Source organism: Sardina pilchardus, chromosome 22, assembly GCF_963854185.1.
Source record: "Sardina pilchardus chromosome 22, fSarPil1.1, whole genome shotgun sequence".
In the NCBI taxonomy this organism is placed as follows: domain Eukaryota; kingdom Metazoa; phylum Chordata; class Actinopteri; order Clupeiformes; family Clupeidae; genus Sardina; species Sardina pilchardus.
Window position 1 is genome coordinate 8,394,554 of NC_085015.1, and position 9,220 is coordinate 8,403,773.

The following is a 9,220-nucleotide window of genomic DNA, read 5'->3' on the forward strand; positions in this document are numbered from 1 at the left end:
CTTGAAAATAGGGTTGAGGATACAAAAAAAACAAGAAGCCGCTCATTCACAACCTCACTCTCATTGTGCGCTTTTTAGTAGCCTACCTGCTCACGCTAGAACTTTTAGAGAAAGTCTGGCAACCCCGGTGCGATGACCCTGACCGTGCGTGACGGAACACGGCTCTCGTCAGCTCACGTGATAACAGATAGAGGTGGCCATGGAGCGCAGCCAAGAGGAGTCCAAGGGTCTCTCCTGCTCGCAGGCCAGGTGAGAACGGACCCTCTTTTTTTTATCACTTTATGACCAAAGACTGGTGTGATGGGCGTTTAATTGGTTGTGAACAACTTGTTCAAATGACTTCACGGAGTTAGGAGTTAGTGTCAAAAGTTATCTCTTAAAAAAGATAAAGGAAAGAGTTTTATTTATTCCTGACCTTTAGCCATGAATCTTCATTTTGGGAAATTATGAAAACATTATTTGGGAACACATGTGGGATGTTTTCGTTTCGTGTGTGTGTGTGTGTGTGTGTGTGTGTGTGAGAGAGAGAGAGTGAGTGTGTACAAATGTCAAACAGTGTTTGAAACAGAAAGAGACAGGAGTATATGCCCAGACATGTCCTCAACATTATGACAATTCTTTTGTTGTTGTTGTTTTGATCATTTTGTGCGTGTTTATTATTCTTAATAGCTGGTCTAAAATAAATTCTCCCCACTGCAGCTTTAATACAGTTTGCCACCGTGGCAATGTTAATGGGCTCTTTTTAGCTGAGTCCAGCATGTCACACTGAGCTCAGTTTGTTATGTCATGATTACGGTGACAGTCTGACATTGGTTATGACGCGGTGATTACAGAGACAGTCTGACATTGGGGCATGTCTGTATAAAGGCTGTAAGTAAGTGTCCACATCACTGTCCATGTTTTTGCCCTCACAGAGGGGTTTAGGGGAAACGACATTCACACATTATTTATTTTTTTCACATCCCACCCCTCTTACATAAGCTGGAACTGAGGCTAAAACTACTCTGTTATTGGCTAAACATCGCTGTGAAATGCGGGTAATCATGTTATGAAAACGTACTCAGACCCGCTGCCATTCACGACAGCACAGCTGTTTTGTACTCCTGTTTGTTTGTGTGTGTGTGTGTGTGCGTGTGCGTGCATGTGTGTGTGTGTTTGTGTCACGCTGACATCACAGCTCGGTTATGCAATGCAATCATTTCTCTGAGTCGCTGCCATTTATGGAATGCACTTGAACTTCCCAGGTCAAACCAGGCAGCCCGACACTGCCATCCTGACCCACAGGAGCTGCTGCTCCCCTGCAACAACAGCCAACGCTGTCGCCTCACCGAACAGTTCTGTTCCGTTCCGTTCAAGCCATGTAAGCCGTAAGCATGTAAGCCTGATGGAGCAACGACTGGACGTCTGTCCATATCAGGGAGGAGCGTGGGACAACCTGGCACAATCATCTGACATTGATGGATGAGGGCAGACTTCAGTTTGAGGCTTGAACTCACTGTAGTGTAATAGCATGCTTGTAGTACTCCGAAAAATGATTAGGTGTACTATTACCAATGGGTTCGTAGTCTATCGGTTGTTATTGATTTACTTTGAAGTTACTTTTTGTTTTGGTCATGTGTTTGCTAAACTGTGCAGTCAGATCAGAATATTCTCAATGACAAAAAATCCCTTATAAAAGTGCTTAATCAGGTGTGGAAAATGTATTATACGAGTGCTGGCAGTGCAGGTCATTATTCCATTTCCTACTTAAGGTTAAACGGAACACAGTCCATTTGCTTCAGGCCAAATTCCCCTGGAGAAGGCAAAGTCAATGGCCCATGGTCTAAAACGTACCATTTAAAAGATTATTTTTTTAAAACGTAGGTCTTGCATTATGGAGGGGGGAGGGGGATCTTTTTTCAGCAGAGCACTCCTGTGTACAAGCAGCAGTCTGAATTTAATTGGATAGACTTGCACGTGCAGGAGCAGTCCTGCTTTTGATTGGACGAGACAACAGCACCCATCTTCTGATTGGACAGCGTAGGAAGCCTGAAACAGTTTCTCTCTCCTATCTCTCTCTCTCTCTGTCTCTCTGTCTCTCTCTCTGTCTCTCCTTGCGCTCTCTCTCTCCATCTCTCTCTCCCTCCCTTCTCTCTCTTCTGTCTATCTGGCAGAGCACACAGAGGATGGATGGTGCAGCATCTTGATTCCAGAAGTGTCTCTTGTTGGCTTAAAGTCTGCAGCCTGTTCTCAACCCCCCTTACAGTGGCTGAGGAAAGATCAGACCGGGCTGGGTTGGAGAGATGAGTGTTGTATTTTTCCTCTGGGATCACTGCACATAAGAGAGTCTGATAGAGAGTTTTTACTCTCTCTCTCTCCCTCCCTCCCTCTTTCCCTCTTTCCCTCTTTCCCTCTCTCTCTCTCCCTCTCTCCCCCAGTCTTTCTCTGTTTATCTAACAGCTATTTTCACACTCACGTTTTGATGCCAGCTCCTCCGCACGGTGTCTTTCTCAGTTTCCTTCTGTAGTCTCAGTAGTTTCAATCCTGTTTCCTCACACGTTCACAGACACACCAAGAGATGTGCTTATTGAAAGATGAATTCCCCAAAAACGGAAACTTATTTTTATTTCAGACTGGGCGCTTAACCTTGAAAATACCCAGCACAACCATATCCATTGGTTTGTGTTGTGTTGTGTTGTGTTGTTTTGTGTGGCATGTCCAAATCAATAAGCTGAACTATTCGCCCTCTATGTTTGCTGATTTCTGTTGGCATCTCCTCTCATGTTTTCTCGTGTTGGCTATTGATTTTTTTGTATTGATTTTATTTTAACGATAGTTCCTGAAACCCTGTAAGAGAAGCATCATGTATATGGCAATAGGTGTTAGAGATTCAGTAAGCTATACCTTGTGTGGGAAACCTTGTATAAAGTATCATAGAGTCCTCCTGATAGCTATGACTGAAATAGATGCCTCATGGATACAAATACACTGAATCCTCTGGGAGGGTATTGACCAAACATGAGACTTTCAAAGACATGGGCTTCCCCTTCGGTCAATTATTTAGCATCAGTGCAGTGCGTTAAAAGAAGGGGCTATCTACAAAGATGTTGGTTTGTTAATCTAGTGTGCTTTAAGTTTTCCCCTCTATTGTCACTGATTGTTTGTTAAGGTTACGCAAACTTAACCGATGGTCGCACATTGGATGATATTTGGCCCGTTGATGAGTGTCTGTGACTCTAATCAGTGCATGTGCACAGCACCATCATCATGACCTTCTAGACATACACCTGCCATGTTTAGCCTATTTTTTTACTTCAAGGCACAGAATAATCTATATTCCTGTAAGGAGATGGAATCCTAGGGGCTTGTCTCTGGATGACTTGATCTCATAACACAGTTTTATTGTGCTTTAAAGTCGCAGTGTGATGGTGTGATGCCCCAACAGTATAACTAGGCCTACATGTATACTTGGCTGTATTAGCCACTTACGGGCTAATTTGTGTAAGGTAGCACGCAATATTAGTTGCCAACAGTATAAGTTGTACTTGGTGACCTCAAATAACAGGATTATGTTAGGTCTATGGGTTAGGTTAGAGCTATGTTAAAAACCAGACCAGAGTTCTCCTTTAAGACACATGTTAGCGACAGATGCTAAATTCCATCGGTTTTAGCATCCGTGCTAATATGCCCGCCTCCCAGTCCCAATGTGCTGCAAGCTGTGGGTTCGATCCTGGGCAGGTGCGTGGTCGAGAAAATGCAACACAAGTTACACTTGAAAGAGTGAAACATTAATAGGCTAACAATACCATGGCATGGCAAGTATAAAAAACAACGTACAGTAAGAATGAGTGAGTGTACAGTATATGGTAACACATTTTGTTTGAGTATTTGTTCATGTTGACATGTGTCTGTTTTGCTTGTTTGTGTCTCTGTATTTATGTACTTGTGTGTGTGTGTTCATAAGTGTCTGTGCATGTCCATGCAGCACTGATGATCCTCCTACTGTAAATGCCGGGAGTGGTGCTTGTTGTCCAAACAGCCCATTTACAGTTTGCTCACTCCCCCTCAACTCTATCCCAGAGAGCAGCATCGGAGGCTATATTACATAAGGTAATCCCCAGGATGCATCTGGGACGTCAGGGATGCAGAGAGCCAGTGAGTGGGCAGGGATGAAGGCTGTAGGAATGAGGTGGGATAGGGACAGGGTGGGGCTGGGTGGGTGGAGGTTACTTAACACCAGAGGCCTTATGGCCTTATGCCTGGCATCCATCTTGGTCATGCCTCCAGGTAGCTTCACTCAAAAAGTCCTCTAGGATTCCAATCAGATTTCAATCATATTTTGGAACCAATATAGGATCCTATTGGGATTAGGATTCCAATCAGATTTTGGGATTAGTTTTTGACAATTTTATAGGAATCCTATAGGATTTTGGTTCCAAAATCTGATTGAAATACAATACTTTTTGATCATGGTTGGTTTGCGAGATCAAAGCTCCTATCTAAACTATGCCTATATGCATATGGTCCCTAACACTACAATGAATGATCCTTAACCTTAAACGTTAGAAGTTTTCATCAGGAATTTGTGTTAAACTGACATAAACAACATTAGCTTTAGTGGTACATCTGGTCCCTATAAATTTGATATACATGACCTGACTGTAAACGAGGTGGAGAAGACGAAAGCCAAAAGCGAAAGAGAGATAGAGAGGAGAGGAAGACTATAAAGAAGGCTGGAGGAAAGATATGAAGAGAGGAATGGACAGAATAGTACAGACTAGAGAAGAATGGAGGAGAACAAATGTGGAAAAGCATTGAAGTGCATGTGATCAGGTGTGGTTGACGATAACGTTGATGATGAAGAAATTGTATGTTCAGCAGAGATTAGATCCAAAGTTTTGCTCATGCCACTTGTATGTTTTTTGAGGATAGATTGTGACTATATGACTAAACAAATAGATGTAAATTCACTTGTTTGTTTTGTTGCTTGTTCCTCTCTCTTAGCAATCACTTTTACGAAAAAGAGAAAGAGATTGATAGGTTTGCTAGTGGTGTTTATCAAAAACAGAAGAGCTCAGAGCAGTGGTTTCACACACACACACACACACACACACACACACACACCCTCAAAAAATCTTCCCGCGGGTGAAATATCTCCCAATTTCATTTGGCTATGATGCTCTGATTGAATTTTGCAAAGTCCTTCATCCTGCGGCTTAAATTGATTCAGCTGCAGTTATCTGTGAGGATACACAAGGATACAGGTAGGCAGAGGCAGGCTCCTTTTAAGTGGCTGACCGGGGATCGGCGGTCATGATTTACGGTCAGCCTGTTTTACGATTTAAATTTGCGATGGAGGCCCTGTGGAGGAGGATGGCTTGCAGCCTGTCTTGCCTGCTGCCTGCTCTGTGTTATCACAGACGCCATTGCTTCAGTCTTTTTAGCCTGAAGGAGCAATTGAACATTATTACGCATGCCCAAGCAGAATATGTTTTGAGTAATGTGCAATGTTATCGGTACATTGAGTCAAAATCATATTGCTTCATAAATATGTTAAATGCCCTTAATGTATATGGTAATGCACATATTTTGTTACCAGAAAGGAAAATAAAGCAGTACATACATGAGTATAAATGTACACACACATAGGCTACACTTATGAGATGTATACATTCACACACACACACACACTCACACACACACACACACACACACATACATACATACAGCATATGCATACATACATACACACACATACATACTGTACGTATACGTATACATAAACATATATATAATGCAAAATGTGTCATAGATACTTTTTCAGCATAGGCCCCACAGCAGTGCCTTTTATCCATAACCGAGTGGCTTGGAATCAGCTGGATCCTCTGCACTAAAGCACAACATGAACGCAGCAAAGTGTATTACAGGACATGCAGTTCCCCCTCCTCCTCCTCCTCCCCCTCCTCCTCCTCCTCCTCCCGCTGTCATCACACTAAAGTAGAGAAAAGCTCCCAGGCGTCATTGTGTGCAACGTGTTGCCCCCATTCAGTGCAAAACAAGGCCAGCGAAACCATCTTCATCCCACTGACTCCATAGGAGGACACATCATCGCCACATTATTGATGAGCTCCATAATCCTCCTAGTGCGCAAGGAAAAAGCCGCACAAAGGGATGTTATGAATAGCATTACAGTACACAGAATAGATCGGGTAATGGCTTTTGGGCCGGCAAAATGTTGATTACTGTGGGTCTCTTGAGGGGAAAAAGTGACGTAACGTTTTTTTTTTTGTCCATCCCATCCACTCCGGCGGACCGTGCACACTTTTAGAAAGCTTGTAAGTTTTTATACAAAGACATTTCTACATTTCAGAGGCAACATCCCATTTATTACATTTGCATATCTGTCTCAATTATGTGACTGGATGTGTTGTGGAGGACAACGGCTTTCTGTATTTTTAGTGTATTTTTTATATATTTGTATAGTTTGATTCCAAAATGCTTCTAAAGTTTGGTTCCAAAAGGATTCTTGATAGCTGTAGAAAGAAATGGCTTTCAAGTCAATATCTACATTGCCCATTATCAGCAACCATTCAGCCAGTGTTATTCTGTTTACTAATCTGATATAATTTAAGAAGGCTAACTGAGAAAACATTGGAGGACCCTTTTGCAATTATGTAAGCACACAGTGTAATCGGAAAACTGCTGCCCTGATTAAAAAAAACAATGCAACTGATTTCACTGATTTGGACCGGTATACATACACTGTATGCACACACACACACACACACACACACACGGTCAAAAGTATGTATACATAATATGTGTGTGTGTGTGTGCATACAGTAACTGACTATCCACTGTAGAGGTGCAATCTATGATTGTAAGCCCATACACATATCAGATTATATGCTGCATCTTATGGCCTCCAAGCTGTCGGTCCTTAGTGTTTGTCCATTTTAAAAAGCCTCTGGTGTTCATATGCAGTTCTGGCTTAATGAATATGAAACATAATGGCACGGACCAAGACGTAAACAATCCCAGCCAATAAGAACAGTGGCTCAGTACCATGGAAAGGAGGGGTGCAATTTGATTGGCTGTTTAAATATCAACAGCCATCGGCAAAAAAACTAAACCAATTCCCAGACTGGCTCTTGAAGCGTTATTGACACCGAACATTATCATGCTGCTGAGCTGCTGATGCGGCTGTTGCTGTTGCACTCACCACTTACTGCTGCTATTACTGCTGCTGTCTGGGACTGTCTTGGCCCTACTCATCTGCTCTCTTTAACTTCCATGTCTCCCATGGAAGCGCTGTCTGCTGGTGGCACTGCCAGTGTCTATGTCACCCCCCCTCTGCTCTTCTCTCTCTCTCTTTCCCTCTCTCTCTCTCTCTCTCTCCCTCTCCTCTTCCTCTCTAAGCCGCTCTCGTCGGGTCGTGTTTTCCAAGGAAAGAGGGGGCTTGCTGACAGCCCGGTGGCCGCTCTCCCTCTGGTAGTGGCTGTCGCTATAAATAGCATCTGATGTGTTTGTGATGTGGCTCTTTCCATGTTTGGTGCCCCCAGGGGCCAGGGTTTTAAAAAGCCAGGGCCAAGGCCTGCTGTCAGTGGCAGTTGAAGGGGGTCGAGGGCGGGGGGTGGGGGGGGTGGTGTGGTTGGCCACGAGAAGCAGTATGAGCGAGAGAAGACGTGAGGCAAACGGCCAATTGGGTGTTGCTGTTGTTGTTGTTGTTGTTGTCGATGTTGTTGTTGATGTTGATGTTTAGATATCTTTTCACAATGTCAACTTGGCTGGGGGGTTTTTTCAGGGAAATTTGAATGTTCAGGGTCATAGGTTTAATTCCCAGGGAGCATGCATAACACTAGAACAGTGTGCATAATGTATGTATGCAAATAGATTTGTGTAATCGTCTATGTAAACACCATCCAATTAAAAATATAGAATAGATAACTACAGAGCATAAGAAAGAAGCAATGCTTTACAGTAATCTCAAGAGACTGCAACCGTCAGGGATCTTTATGAACTCATCAAAGCGTACAAAACGTTTTCTGGGTATGTGCTCAAGGAGAACATTTCATATAGGACGTGGATACTGAAGCTTTGTGTTAATTTATGAAGAAAAGTCAGAAGTCAAAATCGGTGTGCTAAGTAATTACTATATGTTATGTATAATTGAAAATAGATTGTGCTTGACTCTTGACACGATTAACTTCCATTTACATATGAATCAAACACATTCTCAAATAATGCTCCTCAGACATTTCCATATAATATTTGTCAGACATTTTTCAACGTATGGACTAAATGCATGGTATTTGTCAAAGGTTAACGCGTGACTTGCCAAACGTGTTCTACGTGATAACGGGCACTCATTCAACATCTCTTGTCAACAACCTCATTCTATTTCTGTATAGCCGTGTATAACGTATTGCCCTCTCACACACAGACTTGGCCCACACAGGAACACATATTAACACCATCACATAAACTAGCACATACACCAGGCGTGTGTACATATAAGAAGTCAGATCACGGGCTCAGTTGTCAATCTGTTGGAGCGTAAAACAGTGAGAATTTAGGAAGCCTTGGCTGTCTTTAAATAGATATAACGGCCCATCTCTGCTGCCCGATTCCTTCCATTGCTAAGGTGAGGTGAAGGTTGAAGTGTATTTCAGTCTTTCAGGTGTGTGTGTTGACGTTTGTGTGCATACCTGTTTATGTGTTATGTGCGTTCGTCTGTCTCTCTGCACGTGTCTGTGTGTGTATATGTGGGTATCTTTGTGTGTGTATGTGTGCGAACGTGTGTGTGTGTGTGTGTGTGTGTGTGTGTGTGTGTGTGTAAATGTGTGTTTACTCAGTGGTGGGCACATGTCTTTGTGGTGGGCATTTCGGCAGGGTATTTTGGATCTGGTGCCCTGACTCATGTTGGCATCCCTGGCTCACACCCGTCCTTGACACGTGCACAAAAATGTGCGGGCAACAGGAGGTGGGGAGGGAAGGGGGGAGAGAGAGAGAGAGAGAGAGAGAGAGAGAGAGAGAGAGAGAGAGAGTGAAAGCAGGCTACAGTCTAAGGCATGCAATCTTAACGTGTTTTTTAGGCAAGCAGATAAAAGCTTATCATAAATCCTCAATCTAGAGCTGCTCCTCCTATCTACGACATCTGCTCCTAGGCCTTCCACTGCCACAGTTCAGATAAAAAGATACACACATCCACTTTTTTCCCCCTTTCCTTCTTAAGGGTGTG